Below are 17,384 nucleotides of genomic sequence, written 5' to 3'. Positions count from 1 at the left end.
TCTGAGACAGAACTGCTTGATGAGCCTGAATCTGGCTCTAGTGCCTCATCCTTGCCATATGAACAGTGGCCCAGGTTCTGCTAAGCAAGGATGAGCTCCCTGGGCAGAGGTCTCTCCTTCAAGGTGAGGAGGAAGCTGACCGCAGAATCCTCAGGGGCCTTAATCTCCCAAGGGCTCTACTGGCACTGAAGGTGGCCATGGCAACGCATCCACCTCATAGTAGCTCGTGATTGAAAAATGCATCAGAGAGGTCTGGAGAAAGCATCCCGGCAAAGGAGCCCGCCTCACTCCCCTTTGCCCTGTCCTCCCTGGGCCTCTTCTGGGTGCTGGGGGAAGGGAGGGTACAATGCAGCCAGGGTACACTGGGAAGGTGCTGTGTCCAGGTTTTTGCCCACATTAAGGGTACACCATGAATGTGCCTTTGGCTAGTAGCTTCTTGCTTGTTCACCAGGATCTGGACCCCCCAACCCTGGGACCCCCGTCTTCACAGTGGCTCTAGCCACTTAGTCTCTACTATCCAGTGTCCTGGTGTAGCCCCAGTCACCATCCTCATCCCCCATCCCTCCCGCCCTCCTAACAGCTGTGCGTCTTCTGCATTTCCTGCTTTCCATGGTCCTACTTTCCACCCATCCTGCACTCCATGAAGGCAGCAAGGGGGGTCTGCAAGCTATTTTCGAGATATCAAAAAGCCCAGAGGAAACCATACGTTTACCTCAATGACGTTCCCAGACTAAATAAAACATTAAGTTTATTTGCTTTGGGCTGGAGTCATATCAACCCAGTGTGGCAACTGTGGTTATCTTGACTGATCAGAAGCACTAATTGGCAGTTGGATGTCTTTGATAAATAAAACTCAAAGAAATAAATTATTATTTAATAAATGTAGTTTGTTAGGTAGTTAAAAGCCTTTAAAACATGGAATCCCTTGAGGAAAGAACTAAAAAGGGTCTTTTTGTGGTGAGGGGCTGGGAACGTCTGATCTGCACCAATGTGATATTTTTATTTAAAAAAAAAAAAAAAAAAGCACACACACATTTTCCACAGCCCTCTGATGCCAGATTTCTCACTGGTGAGTTTGACTTCATAGCATTCCTACAAATAATATGTTGTTCATGCCTGCTTTTCCCAGAATGTGATTCACCAAATCCTGCTAATAAGTGTTTCCTGGGAGTTCATACAAGAGGATCCATGATCAAAAATGTTTGGGCAAAACTACGAAGCAAAAGCAAACCATTTATTATGGGATTCTTCAGGGTTAATCGAGAATCTGAATCATAAATCCACAAGAAGGAGATACAGGATGTGGCATTCCCAGCTGCTAGCCTCAGGATTCATTTTCCAAAGCACTGTTTCAAGTAACAAGTGTTCCACCAAGCACACTTTGGAACACACAGTGTTCCTGATATGATGACATAGGTGACTCAAGACCCCACTGACAGCCGTAGGGACAGACAAAAATAAAGAGGAGGAAGAGGGATGGAGAGGCAGTGGAGGGGCAGAGGTGAAGGCAGGCCCCAGGACAGGGTGGACATTCCTAGCATCCCTGCAGCCAGAGCTCCCAGGACTGGACACTTGCTCCCCTGCAGAATGGAGCTGCCAACAGGTGTGAAACGGGTGTGGCTGACAGGCTATGCTATCCCAGAGACCTGTACTCAAAAGAAATAGCTCAAGTGACCCCAGAAGATTTCGCTTCATTTCATCTCCAGTCCTTATTATGTAATTGCCTGTGAAAACCGCAGGAAGTGGGAGCGCACCTTGCAAGCCACCGACTCCTCCCTTCTTCAGGCCCTCTGAATGACTCTTTCCTCCGGGGTCACACAGCACCTGCACTGGGCCAGGGTGGCAGAAGAGCAGAGCACACAAAGCTACCTCTTGGCTTGCCCACAGCACACACGACATGATTCTCCATATACAGTTACGGTTGTGTTGTGGCTATGTGACACGTCCAGATGTAACATGAAAAATTAAGGGACACCTCCAGATGTTCCCTCCACATACACACAATTCCAAAGAGGCAAGAAGCTGAGATAGTGCAGAGAAGGCCAATATGGAAGGGGAGAGTGTCGGTGTGCTCCTCGGGAGGCCTTCTCTGAGCAGATGTACAGACATGGGGCTGGGTCTGTTTTCTGGACCTCCTTTGCAGGGAAACAATGCAACACCTTCCCAGGAGAAAGGAGATAGTGCCTGGTGGGCAGCTGCACAGGAAAGGAACAGAGGAAAAAGGAAAAGGACACACATTCAACTCCCGTGACACACCTGGCCCTTTCACCCATACTCTTCTTTGTTTTTCTTGAGATGGAGTCTTGCTGTGTCAACAAGGCTGAAATGCAGTGGTGCGATCTCAGCTCACTGCAACCTCCACCTCCTGTGTTCAAGTGATTCTCCTGACCCAGCCTCCCGGGTAGCTGGGTTTACAGGCACCCTCCAACACACTTGGCTAATTTTTGTATTTTTAGTAGACAGGGTTTCACTATGTTGGCCAGGCTGGTCTCGAACTCCTGACCTCAGGTGATCCATCTGCCTCAGTCTCCCAAAGTGCTGCGATTACAGGCATGAGCCACTGCACCTGGCCCCCATATTCTTTTATTTCAAACTCATAGATGCCCAGGAAAGTAGCTTCATTACCCGCATTTTACAGATGAGAAACCAAGGCTCAGCAAGATCCATGGATAATTAGTAAGGTTCTGTCTGGCTCCAAGCTCCACAGCTGCCCCCTATGCTATTCTGGCTCTAGGAAATCGGGAGACCTGATTTGCTTTAAGGAAGGTGGATTCCTGGCCAAGAATTCTGTAAGAAGACCCGGGAAACACAGCTGAGAAGCTGAGGAGGGCTGTTTCAGGAGGAAGCTGAGAAGTGCCTCTGTGGTCCTGGCTTCCCCGGTGTCCAAGTCAGAGCGAATGAGGCAATGGCAGAACAAACAGGTAGGTGCAGGCTGACGGCCCCCAAGGCTCTGGCTAGAGAAGAGGCAATGCCACTGACTCTTCAGGTTTTGCCATTTGAACTTGCACAGGCTCAGCAATGACGTGTTTTGGAAATAGTTGAAAAGCTTCAGCAGGAAGAATCTAGAAATTATTTCCGCTAGTGTTTTCTATTTGTGTGGAACTTTTCCCTTTGTATGGCAAATTCGTATCCATACTCTCTTCTTATTCATGTGAACAGCCCTGGAGGTGAGGAGTAGGTAAGTAAGTAATTAGCGTTTCCATCTGACAGATAAGCAAACTGTGGTGCAGAAAGCAAGGGAAAGCCATCATTTATGCCTGACATCTGGCTGATGGACAGAACTCTTACTTTCCCATCTTTGTAATGCAGGGCAATAAATATCTAGTCTAGAAACAACTCTAAGATGAACCACTCAGTGACCTGAATAGCTGAGCCCCGTTAACATCTGTGGTGGAACTAGGACTCCAGGCTCCCGGCACCAGAGTCTCAGTTTCTTGTCCTCCTGCCATCCCGTTTCTAGACTTAACATAAGAAGTCACCTTCCATAGCTTCCAAAGGCTTTCCACCCCACAGTGGCGTCCTGTCTTTGGAAACGCTTTTTGGTGTACTGAGAGATGATCACCAAGAGTCACACTGACCAGGATTCAGTGACTTCATGCGCAAGCTATCTTCCTCCCAGGCAGTTTCTGGAATTTACCCAGAGGTCTTGTGGAACCACATGCAGATGACTGTTTAGTAAATTGACCCTGGCGTTAACGGTAAATTTAATGCCAGCACTTCTTTCCAGTGACCTTATTTGTTGAGTCAGACTTAATTCGATCACAATCTTTCTGAGATCAAGGATCCAAGTCCCTGGGTGGTGTGTCTCTGAGGCATTCTCAGACTAGGTACTGCAACTCAATCGCCTTAAGTGACGGGAAAAAATTCTGCCAATCATCAGTTTGGCTGCCTTTATTATTATTATTATTTTTACACAGTGAACTCAACCAGGTACTTTGAAAAGCAGACATTAATTTATCATTAGTTTTCTATGAGTGTTGTCATCAAACATTGGTAGGATTGAGTAAAACTGAAATTCATCTTAAGGGGAAAACATTCTAAAATCTCTGATAGGGACAAGCAGTCAGTTTAGGGCAGTTGAATTCTGGAGCTCAGTGATTTCCATTTGTTATTGACACAACTTCTATTCTGTGAGAATAGAGAAGGGCTGATTATGAAGTTCCTTATTAGGTCATGTCAGTGACAGAGACAACCGACATTTTAAGACACAAGAAGAGAGAGTTACAGAGTTATCAAGTCATGAAGATAAGGAAAAAAGAAACAAGATAAGTTAAAATAAATAAGCATGTTGGAGCCCACATCAAGTAAACAACTCTTTTTAATTAAGAAAGAAATTTAAAGCATGAAAGAAAAGAAAAGGGGCTTAAAGGCAATTTCTGTTAGTGTGAGGTATTTTCAGGAAAGAATTAGGGCAACCAAGGATTATTATTTTCTTAAGCTTTTGATTGAAATCTCAGACTTTCATCCCTTCTGCAGTTAGAAAATCAAGAGACCAGGGGCCCAACCTCCAACGAGAGGAAACTAAACTGAAAATAAGCTAAGACTATAGAGATTCCTAGGGGGCGGTCAGTGGGAGGGAGGTGGCTGCTCAACCAATCTTCGGAGTAACTGGGTTTTTCCTGCCTGGTTTTCTGTCTTGGCCACACAGAACATCAGATCACGTCTGACTCCACACCTGCCCTTCCAGGCTTCCTGCCAGAGCTGTACCCTCCCAGCGGGCCAGCTTCAAGCCCTCCCTCCCGCAGGCTCCGTGGAGCTCTCCTCCGTGCAGCTGCCAGAGGCTGTTGTCTCATGACCACGTGTGGCTCTGCCTCCTGGTAAGAGCGCAGACTCCTTGGGGCAGAGTCCGTTTCTTATTCCCTTTTCTTGGGGGGGGCGGGGGAGGGAGTCTTCCTTTGTCGCCAGGCTGGAGTGCAGTGGTGCGATCTTGGCTCACTGTAGCCTCCACCTCCCAGGTTCAAGCGATTCTCCTGCCTCAGCCTCCCAAGTAGCTGGGATTACAGGCACCCACGGATAGTTTTTGTATGTTTAGTAGAGACGGGGTTTCGCCATGTTGGCCAGGCTGGTCTCGAACTCCTGACCTCGTGATTCGCCCACCTCCGCCTCCCAAAGTGCTGGGATTACAGGCGTGAGCCACCGCGCCCGTCCCATTTCTTATTCTTTACAGACATCCCACATACAAGACTGCTGAACTTGGCTTCTGAACAATACAGGTAGTTCAGCTCCTTGCCAGATGAAAAGAATTCACTAAAATCTCAAACATTTAAAAAAAAAAAAAAAAAAATCTGTTTTCCCATCGGGGGAAAAAAAAAATCTCTTGGCTGCGTAGGAGTCCTTTAGTAAGTCCACACCATGTAAAATTACACAACCACTAAAAAGAATGAGTAGGGACCCGGACCGAGGCGGAGGCCAGGGCAGCGCGTCTCGGAGCGGAGTCCGCGCTCACTGCCGCCATGCGGGGACAAGGATGTGGACCCCGCGCCCCCGCGCCACACGCCAGCACTGTCGTCTACCTGACGAAGGCCTTCAACCTCCTCGTGGACCGACCTGTGACGCTCGTGAGAGTTCCCAGAGTGGCAGCACGCAAAGAACAGGTATTACTACTACCACCGGCAGTACCGCCGCGTGCCGGACATCACCGAGCGCAAGGAGGACATCTTGTGCATATATGAAGCCGAATGCAGCGGAGGAGGGACTACAAAGTCGATCAAGAAATCGTCAGTATTATCCAGGAGCGGCTCAAAGCCTGTCAGTAGAGCGAAGGAGAGAACAACAGGCAAAACCGGGCCAAGGAAGTGCAGCAGTTCAGCCAGGTGGCCCAGGCCTACCAGGACCGCTAACAGGCCCTGGGGGCCCACTGTTCTGCCGGGAAGTGCCGGGCCAAACAGAAGCAGAGGATGCTGGGAGAGAGAGCAGCTGCAAAAGCGGCCGCTGCTGCCGCCTCCTGAGGCAGCTGTAGCTGCCCCTGCTGTGTGGCTCTGCTTGACTGTCGCTGTGTTGCTGAAATAAAACCCTGCAACCTGAAAAACAAAAAAGGAAAAAAGAAAGAAAGAAAAACATGAGTAAGAGGCGGGGCACGGTGGCCCAGGCCTGTAATCCCAGCACTTTTGGAGGCCGAGGCAGGTGGATCTCTTGAGCTTCGGAGTTTAAGACCAGCCTAGGCAACATGTCGAAACCCCATCTCTACCAAAAATACGAAAATTAGCCAGGTTCAGTGGTGCATGCCTGTAGTCCCATCTACTCGAGAGGCTGAGGTGAAAGGATCGATTGAGTCTTGGAGGCCAGGCTGCAGTGAGCTGTGACTGTACCACTGCACTCCAACCTGGGCAAGGGAGTGAGACCCTGTCTCAAAAAAAAAAAAAAAAAAAAAAAAAAAAATGAATAAGATTGATATCTACTCATCTGAAGGGATTTTCACAGTGTATTTATTGTTAGATGAGCAAAACAAATAGCAGATAATTGTATATGGTATGATCCAATTTTTGTAAAATAGTGACAAAAAGGAATGACAACCTTTATGTGTGAATATGTTAGAATGAATAAGGAGAAAAGTAGTTTTCAATAGCTGGTACCCAGGCTCCAGGCATAGGGAAAGGGACTGAAAGGATGTAAGAAAAAAGCAGTTTTAAAGAAAGCACTTACAAATAAGCACAAAAATGCATGCATTTGTGTAGTTATTGCAGGTTATCATGTAAAAGTAAAATTAAAACATACACGAACTCTTAAAGGTCAACTTCAGAGTTTTAAAGTAATTGTGGTACAAACACACTTTGAAATTTCTCCTGCCTGTAAATGAAGACAGAGGGATGTGAGGGGAGGAGGGGAAGGACAAGAGCAGAGGAGGGACCTGAAGGGGGAGCGACCTGAGAAGGGGAGGGACACGAGGGAAGGAGGGACCTGAGAGGGGAAGGGACCTAAGGGGGAAGGGACATGAGGGGGCAAGAGATACAGTGGTGGGGGAACACAAGGTGGGGAGGGATAGGAGCTTGGGAGGGACCTGAGGGGGAGGAAGACACGAGGCGGGGAGGGACTGAGATGTGGAGAGACATGAGGACTGGAGGGACCTGAGAGGGGGAGGGACACAAGGGGAGGAGGGACACAATGGAGGGAGGGACACAAGGGGAGGAGGGACACAATGGGGGGAGGGACACAAGGGGAGAGGGATATGAGTAGGGGAGGGACAGGAAGTGGGGAGGGACCTGAGGCAGGGGGTGGGGGGGACCTGAGGGGGGAGTTCTGACTGAGGAGGAGCACAGAGCCCCTAGGACAGTTAAAGACAGAAAACAGGTTTTCTCCTTTTCCTTCCTCCTCCTCCCATTTCTCTTCACCTCCTCCTCCCCTCCTTCCTTTCTCCCCCTCTGCATCTTCCCCTCCTCTTCCTGCCTTCTTCCTCTCTCTCCTCCTCCTCCAGGAAACTGCCTAGCTGAGTGGGATTTGTTCTTCGCCCAGGGCCTGTCTGTCTCCAGAGAGCTGGTGAGCCTCTAGGGAGAGGGCAGGCCGGGTCTCACTCCTCCTCCTGCCCATCCCAGGATCTGTGAGATAAGTGACTCCTCCAAGGTCACAAAATTTATTACCCCAAAAAACAGGCCTAAGATCCCACTCCCCCAACCCAAAGGCCCCAAGCCACCGAATCAGGTGGCTGGAAGACATCAACGTGGGCAGATGTTCTGACTGCTCAGAAACCCCTGCGGCAGGAATTGCTCTGCAGGCCTCTCAGAAAGGGAAGGCACCTCCAGCCCCGCCTCCCTGGGAGCCCATTGCAGTTTTCCTTTTCCTGCTGGGAGGGCTCAGGGAGCATAGAGTCCTGACACTTTGTGCCTCAGAGATGCTTCCAAACAAGCTGCCTCGTCCTTTGACCACATGGTGGGCTGTGCAAGAACACTGGTTGGCTTCCTCTGCCTCTCCGTACCCTTCCTCTGGACCACAGTGTGTCTCCCCAAGGGCTACTAGGATGGAGGGTGCCTGGTGGCGGGTGGGTACCCTGCCAAGGCCTGCTCCCCGCCCCCACCGCAGCCTCTGCCTGTGAGAACTCAAAGGGGTTACAGGAGTCTGCAGGGGTCCCCAGAAGAGTCTCCAACACCCCTTCCCCATGCTCTCAAGCTCAGTGGATGCCCCCTTTCTATTTATTTGCACGAGCTAGAAACTTGGGGCTCAATCCTGACAATTCCTTTTCTTTTATCTCATGGGAATTCATGGCCAAGCCTTGCCCTTTTCATCTCCCAAATGCGCCCGGGCCCAATCCCTCTGCCACCATCCCTGTCCAAGTTGCCCCCATCTCCCGGCTGGACCCCTGCAGGGACCCCAGGTGCACCCCTGATTCTCTTCTGCCTCCCTCCCAGCCAGGTGACTGGGGATGTCTGGAGTCTGGAGGGGAGGCCAGGGGATATGGCCTCTTCAATACAGTTTCTCCCAGGCAGCTGGGCCGGAGACCCAGTGCTCCAGGCCATTCTCCACAACGGCCAGCATGACTGTTCTGAAATAAAAATTGGATCTGTTACTCCCCTTTTTAAAACCATCAAAGGACTCCCAGATGGCTCCTCTGATCAAGACACACCATCTACCTCTCCCAGCCTCAAGAGGCCAACCCAGCCCATTCACCTCTCCTGGCTCCTTCCATGCCCCCAGCTCCGTGTTCATCCTTCCAGAGCCCAGGCAAGCTCTCAGGAAGCCATTTTCTCTTCCTTCTTTACCCTTCCCTGTTTCTAATCATGCATGGATAAACATGATCATTTGATTCATGTCTTCCTGTATCGGAATTTGTCATTGTCACAGCACATGCTAATAATCATTCCGGGATATTTGTTGAACTGAAGGGCTAGAGAATTGCAATCGCATTCAGGTGAAGGCAGTAACTATGGATACGGGATTGGGAAGATCAGGACCCGCAAACTCAGGATTCCAGGAAGGATTCTTGAAAAGGGGGCCATCTTCATTGACAGCTAAAAGACTAACAGGACATCTTCAGGCCAGGGCACTGGGGCAGGAGGGGTGTGTTTTGCTGGTAGCAGGTGCGAACAAGGCCATGGAGGCTGGGAGGATAGAACAAGAAGTAATCCACAGGAAATGGTGAGTGGGAGATAAGACAGGACCGATGGGCTGGGATCAGGTTACCCAGAGCCTTCAGCTCAAAGCTGAGAAGGCTGGGCTTGGTGCTGTGGGCCATGCGGGATCCTGGAACAGTGATTTTAGCATGGAGACCCCCTTACTGGTATTCCTAGCACAGGTGCAGTACACAAGCATCATTGCGGGAAGGGAACCAAGCTCATTCAAGCCCAGCCCTTTTACCTGGCAGATGAGAAAGTTGAGAGAGAGACTTCCTCAAGGTCACACAGCTGACAGCCAGTGTGGTACTCTTTTCTAAAGAAAAGAAGGATCATCTCAATCAGGTGTCCACCTGATTTGAGCTCCTCATCATTCTTTCTCCTTATCACTCCCAACAGCCAACTTTCTTTTTTCCTGATGTTGGAAAATAAGTTTGTTCATAAAACTGTTCCTCCCGGCTCCTGCTCTGTTGGCCCTAGCTGCTTAGAAGGCCTGGCTTCCTAGCCTAAGTAACTGTATGTACTCACATATAAGGGGACCTGGTTCAGTCCCTCCCCTCTGTGTACCCTAGTTTCCAGTCTATGCTGCTAATCCCAGGCTTCCAGGAAAATCGGTGCAGGAAAAGCAGTATTTTGTATGTACTCACATGCAGTGGGACCTGGTTCAGTCCCTCCCCTCTGTGTACTTTACTTTCCAGTCTGTGCTGCGAACCCCAGGCTTCCAGGAGAATCAGTGCAGGGAAAGCCCTCTGCCTGGCCAGACATAATGCAGATGACTGTGCAAAAGCCCTGTGGCACCCTTGGGCTAATAACTTCACCCAGCCAGCGAGGCTCAGAAGTGACCATGAAGACCCTTGTGGAAACTGACAGTAACTCTCCCGGTTAGCCTAGCTAGGAATTCCTTTTCCTTCCTTCTTTCTTCCCTCCCTCCCTCCCTTCCTTCCTTCCTTCCTTCCTTCCTTCCTTCCTTCCTTCCTTCCTTCCTTCCTTCCTTCCTTCTTTTCTCCTTCCTTCTTTTCTTTTCTTTTCTTTTCTCCCATGTCTCCCAGGCTGGAGTACAGTGGCACAACCATGGCTTACTGCAGCCTCGACCGCCTGGGCTCAAGTCATCCTACAGCCTCAATCTCCTGAGTAGCTGGGACTACAGGCGTGCACCACCACACCTGACTAGTTTTTTTGTTTTAATTATTTGTGGAAACAAGGTCTCATTATGTTACTTAGGCTGGTCTTGAACTCCTGGGTTCAAGTAATTCTCCTACTGCAGCCTCTCAAAGTGCTGGAATTGCAGATGTGAGCCAGTGTGCCGGGCCCTAGCTGGCCATTTCCAAATTATTTTTAACACCTGTCCTCAGATGTCACAAAGAAGCAAATGGTGGTGCCAGAGTACCTGAGCCACTGGTGGGCTTCGTCCACCCATGAAGACCAAAGAGGAAAAGAAGAAAAGCCCGCCAACTGCACCCCGTCATGGTTCCTCTTTTAAACCCTGTTAGATCATATTGGCCCCAAGGATTGACTCTGTTCCTCCTTAAAGGACTTGTGAGTCATTATTTTTTCTGAAAATTTACTCTACAAATGAAGGAATCCCCATAGCTACCATTCTGTGTCTTTGGAGCCAAGAGAAGGAAGTACAGTGAGAGGCTCCCTGTCTCCCGAGGAGCCACAGCCTCCTATTTACAGACGTCTGAGAGACCACGAAATTGGCCTGATCTTCAGATTTCAGCTGAGGCAGAGGCTAAAAGGAACATCTACATGGAGAGCACAGCCAGGGATGTCCACACCAGAGCAACACGTAGGGACCGCAGAGGAGGACTGGGCTGCCTTGAGGTCTGCAGGCCTGGGAGACCGCCACCTGGTCTCCTCTGGAAGTGGCTGGGCCTAGGCCGGGCCCCAGACCCCTCCTCAGGCTGCTCTGCGGGGGACTTCCTTCCCTTCGCTTTCTTCCCTTGTCTCCTTCCTTTTTCCCCCTTGTATCACGAAGCATCTCCTCTGTCCTTGACAGAATGGGAAGAGAATTGGAAAAACCACCACAGGTCACTGTTGCTCAATTCACAGGGAGGAAACCTGGCTGGGCGCCCTCCTTCCACGCGAGCAGGAACGGAGGGGCTCTGCTGGTCCCGGTAGAGGAGTGGGGTATGTGTGTGTGCGCATGTGTGTCATGCATTTGTGTGTGCGTGCATGTGTGTGCATGTGTGTGCACATGTATGTGTGTGCGCGTGCATGTGTGTGCACGTGCCTGTGTGTGCATGTGTGTGCACGTGTGTGTATGTGCCTGCGTGAATGTGTGTGCACGTGTGCGTGTGTGTGCGTGTGTGCATGTGTGTGTGGATGTGTGTGTGCTGTCACCGCGGTGGTGACGGCCTGGTGCCATCAGCTCTCTAGAGAGCAGTCTCTCTCTTCCCACACCACCTGCCACTGCTCCTCCCGCCCTCCCCTGGAATCAACTTAGAGGAGCGCCTGTTTATAGCTTCAGGGATTTATTTCTACAGGGTCCTGGCAGGCAAGTGGCCAAGATGGTCTTCAACTCCTGACACAAGAACTCTCACATCTCTTCCCACCCACCAGCCCACCCTGAACCTCCAAGGCACGGAGAAGCAAGGGGCTGGGAAGTGGAGGGTCTGGGCCCAGCCCGGCTGGAGGCAGAGGGCGCTTTCCCACGGTCTGGGGGTGCACCTGTCCCTCTCCGGTTAGGCTAGGTGTCTTCCGCGGCCACCCTCCTCCATTCCGGGTCCGGGTCCGTTCTGGCCTGCCCTGCTCACCCTGACCAGCCACACCCACTTATTTCTGGGGCTTCGCATGAGGAGCCCGGTGGAAGGGAACGACAGGGTCTCAGGCTGGGTGAATCATGGGTCTCCTCAGCACCGCCCACCCGCCGCCTCTTGGCTTCCGTCTCTCACGGCAGGAGCAGGGCCACCGCCTGCCGCCTGGGCTCCTGCCAGCTGTTTCCCTCTCCCCCAGGACAGACCCTCACCTGATGGTTGGGTTTGCCCACCCCTGGGAACCCTGGGGAGGGACGCAGGGGAGCAGGAGGAAGGGAAGGCACAGCCACCCAGGGGGAGGGGTAGGAAACCCGGATACTCCTTACCCGTTTCCTACATGGACACCCAGAGCTCAGGCAGCAGACTCCAGACTCCAGGCGCTTCCTCTGCGGGGCGGCGGGGCATCCACATCCAGGTACGCGGGGCCAGGCCACCGTCAGCCGCTTCGCCCGCGCTGTGCTCCCCGTGCTGACCGAGTGTGCTTGGGCTGCAGAGTTTGCTCCTCCTGGCTGGCGTGCCCTGCTCACTGCTCACCATCCCAGAGAAAAAGAGAAATGAGAGGCCCTTGTTCCCCATCCCTATTTTAAGGGAAAAATACCAGGCAAAGGACTTCACATGCATCTCCGTTTCCAACCTCCACTGTGGCTGCTGTCAGTACCACCTCCTTCTTCTTCCGTGTCTCTTCCTGTTCAGCATCCATTCAGCGCACATTTCCTCAGCACCACTCTGTGCCTGGGCCTGTGTTTGTTACTGGGAAAAAGACAAGTTCTTGTGCTCAACTCTGAGCAACTGTTGCTGAGGAAGGAATCAATCCCTATGAGATGTGGGGGTGTGCAGCCACCGCCCTTCTCCCTCCTCCTTCCTCCCTCTTCCCTCCTCCTTCCATCCTCTTCTCTCCTTCACTGGGGCCTGCTTTACTTTTAAGGGCCTAAAATGGCCTTTCTTTTGTTATTATTACTATTATTTTTATTTTAGAGACAGCGTCTTTCTTTGTTGCCCAGGCTGGAGTGCAGTGGTGCAGTCATAGCTCACTGCAACCTCAAACTCCTAGGCTCAAATGATCCTCCCAGCCTCCTGAGCAACTGGGCCTACAGGCACACACCACCAAACCAGGCTAATTTTTTTTTTTAAAGATGGAGTTTCACGCTGTTGCCCAGGCTGGAGTGCAGTGGCACGATTTCAGCTCCCAGCAACTTCCACTTTCCAGGTTCAAGCAATTCTCCTGTCTCAACCTACCAAGTAGCTTGGACTACAGGTGCACACCACCACACCCAGCTAGTTTCTGTATTTTTAGTGGAGTTGGGTTTTCACCATGCTGGCCAGGCTGGTCTTGAACTCCTGACCTCAAGTGATCTGCCTGCCTCAGCCTCCCAAAATGCTAGGATCACAGGCGTGAGCCACTGTACCCGGCCTAATTTTTGTAGTTTTTGTAGAGACAAGGTTTCCCTATGTCGCCCAGGATGGTCTTGAACTCCTGGCCTCAAGCGATCCTCCCACCTCAGCCTCCCAAAGTACTGGGATTACAGGCAAAAGCCATCATGCCTAGCCAGCCACTTCTCACTGTAACCTCACATGGCAAAAGAAATGATGGTTCTCTCTGGGACCTCTTTCATAAGGGCATTGATCCCATTCATGGAGCTTCACTCCTTATGGCCCAACTTTCTCCCCAAAACCCTATCTCCTAATATCATCGACTTGGGGGTTAAGATTTCAACATATGAATTTTGGGGGACACAGACATTAGGACCACAGCAAACAGTAAGCTTCTTCATCTTACTAATGAATATCCCTGGGCTGAAGTTTGACCCTGGGTTATGAAATTAGTCGTTAGTTGTTCATATATCACCCACAATGCCACAGAAATGGGGCTGTTCCCTCAGGCTAAGTGCAGCTCTCTCTAGCCTTGTTGGTGAACTGCCTTGGTGATTGGCCTGCCTTCCTACTAGGCTGAAAGTGATTTGAAAGCTCTCTCCTAACCTCCAGCCCTACCCATGTACCTTAGAAATCTCAGTGATTGACCCCTTGCCTGGCACAGAGTAGATTCAAAACAGTATGGAAGTGACCAGATCTTACGACCTTACCTGATGGGCAGAGGGAGCTCAGAGATGGGAACAGAGCTGGTCCTAGGGCACCCAAGGGGCATATCCTGGCCTTGCCACTTCCCACCTGGATAGGCTCTGTCCTGAACATCCCCGACTGTAACACAGGAATAACAACGTCCATGTCATGGGATTGCCAGGAGGATCTAGATTATGTACAGAAAACTGGAGCAACAGGTGGCAGGCACTCTCCCACAGAGGGCTCTCTAAAGCAGTGCTCACATTTGGAGCTGAAATTTCCAAGGAAGAGGTTCCCAGTCAACAAGCGTTTTTTGACTGAAGCAAAAACTACTGTGAACCCAACACTGCTCTAAAAAATTTGAGTAAATTTAAAAAGAAAAGGGAGCTTAGGATCAACGTGGAGGTTCCTGATCCTCTGTGCTAAGTGCTGGGGCTCTGAGGCCTGAGAACAAGAGCGCGATGACTGAAAAGCAGTGAAGGAGAGAGCAGAGATGGCCAGGACCAGATGGGGGCAGAGAACCTAGAGAGGCCAGGTGGGGCCTCACAGTGTGGACCGAGTGGGGAGCAGAGGGCCCTGCGGAGATTCACCCATAGACCAAGCAGGAGAACATAGCTTCTGCTGGTGGATCCTACGGCTGCCAGAATGGTGGCTTTGACTTAAAGCCAAGGAGGGTGGCTTTAAGGCTTGGAAGGAATAGGCTTCCTCTTCAGCGACCCCGGGAGAAGAAAGAGGGAGATGAGCCAAGGGCTGGGGTCCACAAGAAGTACCACACCCAGGCGGGGCCCACGAGAGGGTTCCCTTGAGCAGAGGGAAGCGACAGCAGGGGTACGCCTAGAAATGGCACCAAGTCATTTCTTGGGGTGACTCCGCTGACTTGGGTCTGAGAAAGGTAAGGCAGGGGTGAGGTCACCCTGGCATGCATGTGGCGACAGGCAAGTGGAGGGCAAGCATAAAGTGCCACTTCAGGCCCAGGAAGGCCAGCGGGCAGGGGCTTTCGGTCAGTGTGGCCCACGCACACGGTGAGTACGGAAGGCTTTTCCTGCTTCCAAATGAGGTGAGGTTCTGACTTCAATGATCAGGAACTTCCATGCTGATTAATCCTAAATTCCTTTTTTCTGTTTTAATACACTTTAGTTTTTAGAGCAGTTTTAAAATCACAGCAAGGCCGGGTGCGGTGGCTCAAGCCTGTAATCCCAGCACTTTGGGAGGCCGAGGCGGGCGGATCACGAGGTCAGGAGATCGAGACCATCCTGGCTAACACAGTGAAACCCCGTCTCTACTAAAAATACAAGAAAACTAGCCGGGCGAGGTGGCGGGCGCCTGTAGTCCCAGCTACCCGGGAGGCTGAGGCAGGAGAATGGCGTAAACCCGGGAGGCGGAGCTTGCAGTGAGCCGAGATCTGGCCACTGCACTCCAGCCTGGGGCACAGAGCGAGACTCTGTCTCAAAAAAAAAAAAAAATCACAGCAAAATTGAGCAGTAAATATAGAGATTCCCCACATACTCCCTGAGCCCGTGCATGCATCGCCACCCTCATTACCAACACCCCCGCCAGAGTGGTACATTTGTTGCAATTGGTGAACCTACACTGACAAGTTATAACCACTCAGAGTCCACTGTCACTCAGTTTACATTAGGGTTCACTCTTGGTGCTGCATAGTCTATGGGTCTGCACACATCTCTAATATGTGTCTACCAGTATAGTAATGTATGCAGTAGTTCCAAAATATACAGAGAACTCTAACAACTCAAGAATCCAGCCTGGGCAACAGAAGGAGACCTCATCTCTACAAAAAATAAAAAATGAGCAAGGCATGGTGGTGCATGCCTGGAGTCCCAGTTACTTGAGAGGCTGAGGTGGGAGGATAGCTTGAGCTCAGGAGGTCAAGTCTGCAGTGAGCTGTGATTGTGCCGCTGCACTCCAGCCTGGGTGACAGAGCAAGATCCCATCTCAAAACAAAAACAAAAACTCGACAATGAGAAAACAGACAATCTGATTTTACAGCGGACCAGAGACCTTTATAGACACCTCATCAAAGAAGATACACAGATGCAAACTAAACATGAAAAGATGTTATCAGGGAAATGCAAATTAAAACCACAATACCACTGCACACCTATGAGAACAGCCAAAATCCAGAACACCAACAACACCCAGTGCTGGTGAGGACGTGAGGCAACAGGAGCTCTCATTCATCGCTGGTGAGAATGCAGCCCCTTTGGAAGACAGTTGGGCAGTATCTCACAAAACTAGGCATGCTCCTACCATCCCATCCAGCAATCACACTCATTGGTATTTACTCAAAGGGGTTAAAAACTTATATCCATGCAAAAATCCACCCATGAATGTTTATAGCAACTTTATTCATGATCGCTGAAACTTGGAAGCAACTGAGATATCCTTGTGCAACCAAGATGTAGGTGACTGGATACATAAACTGTGGTACATCCAGACAATGAAATATTGTTCAGCACTAAAGAGAGCAACCAAGCCGTGACAAGACATGGAGGAAACTTATTGTCAAGTGAAATAAGCCCATCTGAAAACACTACGGACTGTATGATTCCAACTAGATGACGTTCTGGAAAAGGCAAAACTACGGAGAAAGTAAAAAGATCAGCGGTCGCCAGGGCTTAGCAGGAGGGAGGGATGAGTAGGTCTGCAACACAGAAGATTTTTAGAATATCGAGTTCCTTTTTCATTTTATTTTATTTATTTTTGAGACAGAGTTTCTCTCTTGTTGCCTAGGCTGGAGCGCAAGGACATGATCTCGGCTCATTGCAACCTCCGCCTCCCAGGTTCAAGCGATTCTTCTGCCTTAGCCTCTCGAGTAGCTGGGATTATAGGCACCTGCCACCACACCTGGCTAATTTTTCTATTTTTAGTAGAGACAGGGGTTTCACCATGTGGGGCCAGGCTAGTCTCCAACTCTTGACCTCAGGTGATCTACCTGCCTCGGCCTCCCAAAGTGCTGGGATTACAGGCGTGAGCCACCGCGCCTGACTGTATCCTTTTTTAAAAGATGAAATGCTACAACCCAAATGCCCATCAGTGGATTCATGGATAAACCAAATGAGACATCTCCATATTATTATTCAGTCCCAAAAATGAATGAAGTACTGACACATGCTACAGCATGAATAAGCCTCAAAAACATTGGGCTCAATGAGGACTGCTCCTCAGTCACTGTGCCCTTGTTCTCAGGCTTCAGTGCCCCAGCACTTAGCACAGAGGATCAGGAACTTCCACGTTGATCCTAAGCTCCCTTTTCTTTTTAAATTTACTTAAAATTTTTAGAGCAGTGTTGGGTTCACAGTAGTTTTTGCTTCAGTTTTTGCAATAAGCCTGACCGGAAAAGGTCACATATTGTATGATTCCATGTATATGAAATATCCAGAAGAGGCAAATCTATACAAACAAAAAGCAGATTTGTGTTGGCCAGGACCCCAGGGAAGGAGGGGATGGGAAAGTAACTGCTTAATGGGTGCAGCATTTTCATTTGAGGTGATGAAAATATTTTGAAATG

General features: G+C 50.3%; 1 long non-coding RNA gene and 1 pseudogene across 1 annotated transcript; one reads left to right on the top strand and one right to left on the bottom strand.

Annotated features, from left to right (window-relative positions):
* The first annotated feature begins 3,919 nt into the window (after nucleotides 1-3,919).
* On the top strand, nucleotides 3,920-5,994 carry LOC103246085 (NADH dehydrogenase [ubiquinone] 1 beta subcomplex subunit 10 pseudogene; annotated as a pseudogene).
* Nucleotides 5,995-9,030: 3,036 nt separating this feature from the next.
* On the bottom strand, nucleotides 9,031-12,604 carry LOC140710379 (uncharacterized). Its single transcript, XR_012091354.1, has 3 exons — nucleotides 12,432-12,604; nucleotides 12,124-12,323; nucleotides 9,031-9,357 (listed from the first exon to the last, which is right to left on the bottom strand). It is a non-coding gene; the product is annotated as an uncharacterized lncRNA (long non-coding RNA).
* Nucleotides 12,605-17,384: the final 4,780 nt, after the last annotated feature.

The sequence above is a fragment of the Chlorocebus sabaeus genome, chromosome 26, assembly GCF_047675955.1.
Source record: "Chlorocebus sabaeus isolate Y175 chromosome 26, mChlSab1.0.hap1, whole genome shotgun sequence".
In the NCBI taxonomy this organism is placed as follows: domain Eukaryota; kingdom Metazoa; phylum Chordata; class Mammalia; order Primates; family Cercopithecidae; genus Chlorocebus; species Chlorocebus sabaeus.
The sequence above is the reverse complement of the archived record's forward strand: the minus strand, read 5'-3'. Positions and strand labels throughout refer to the sequence as shown.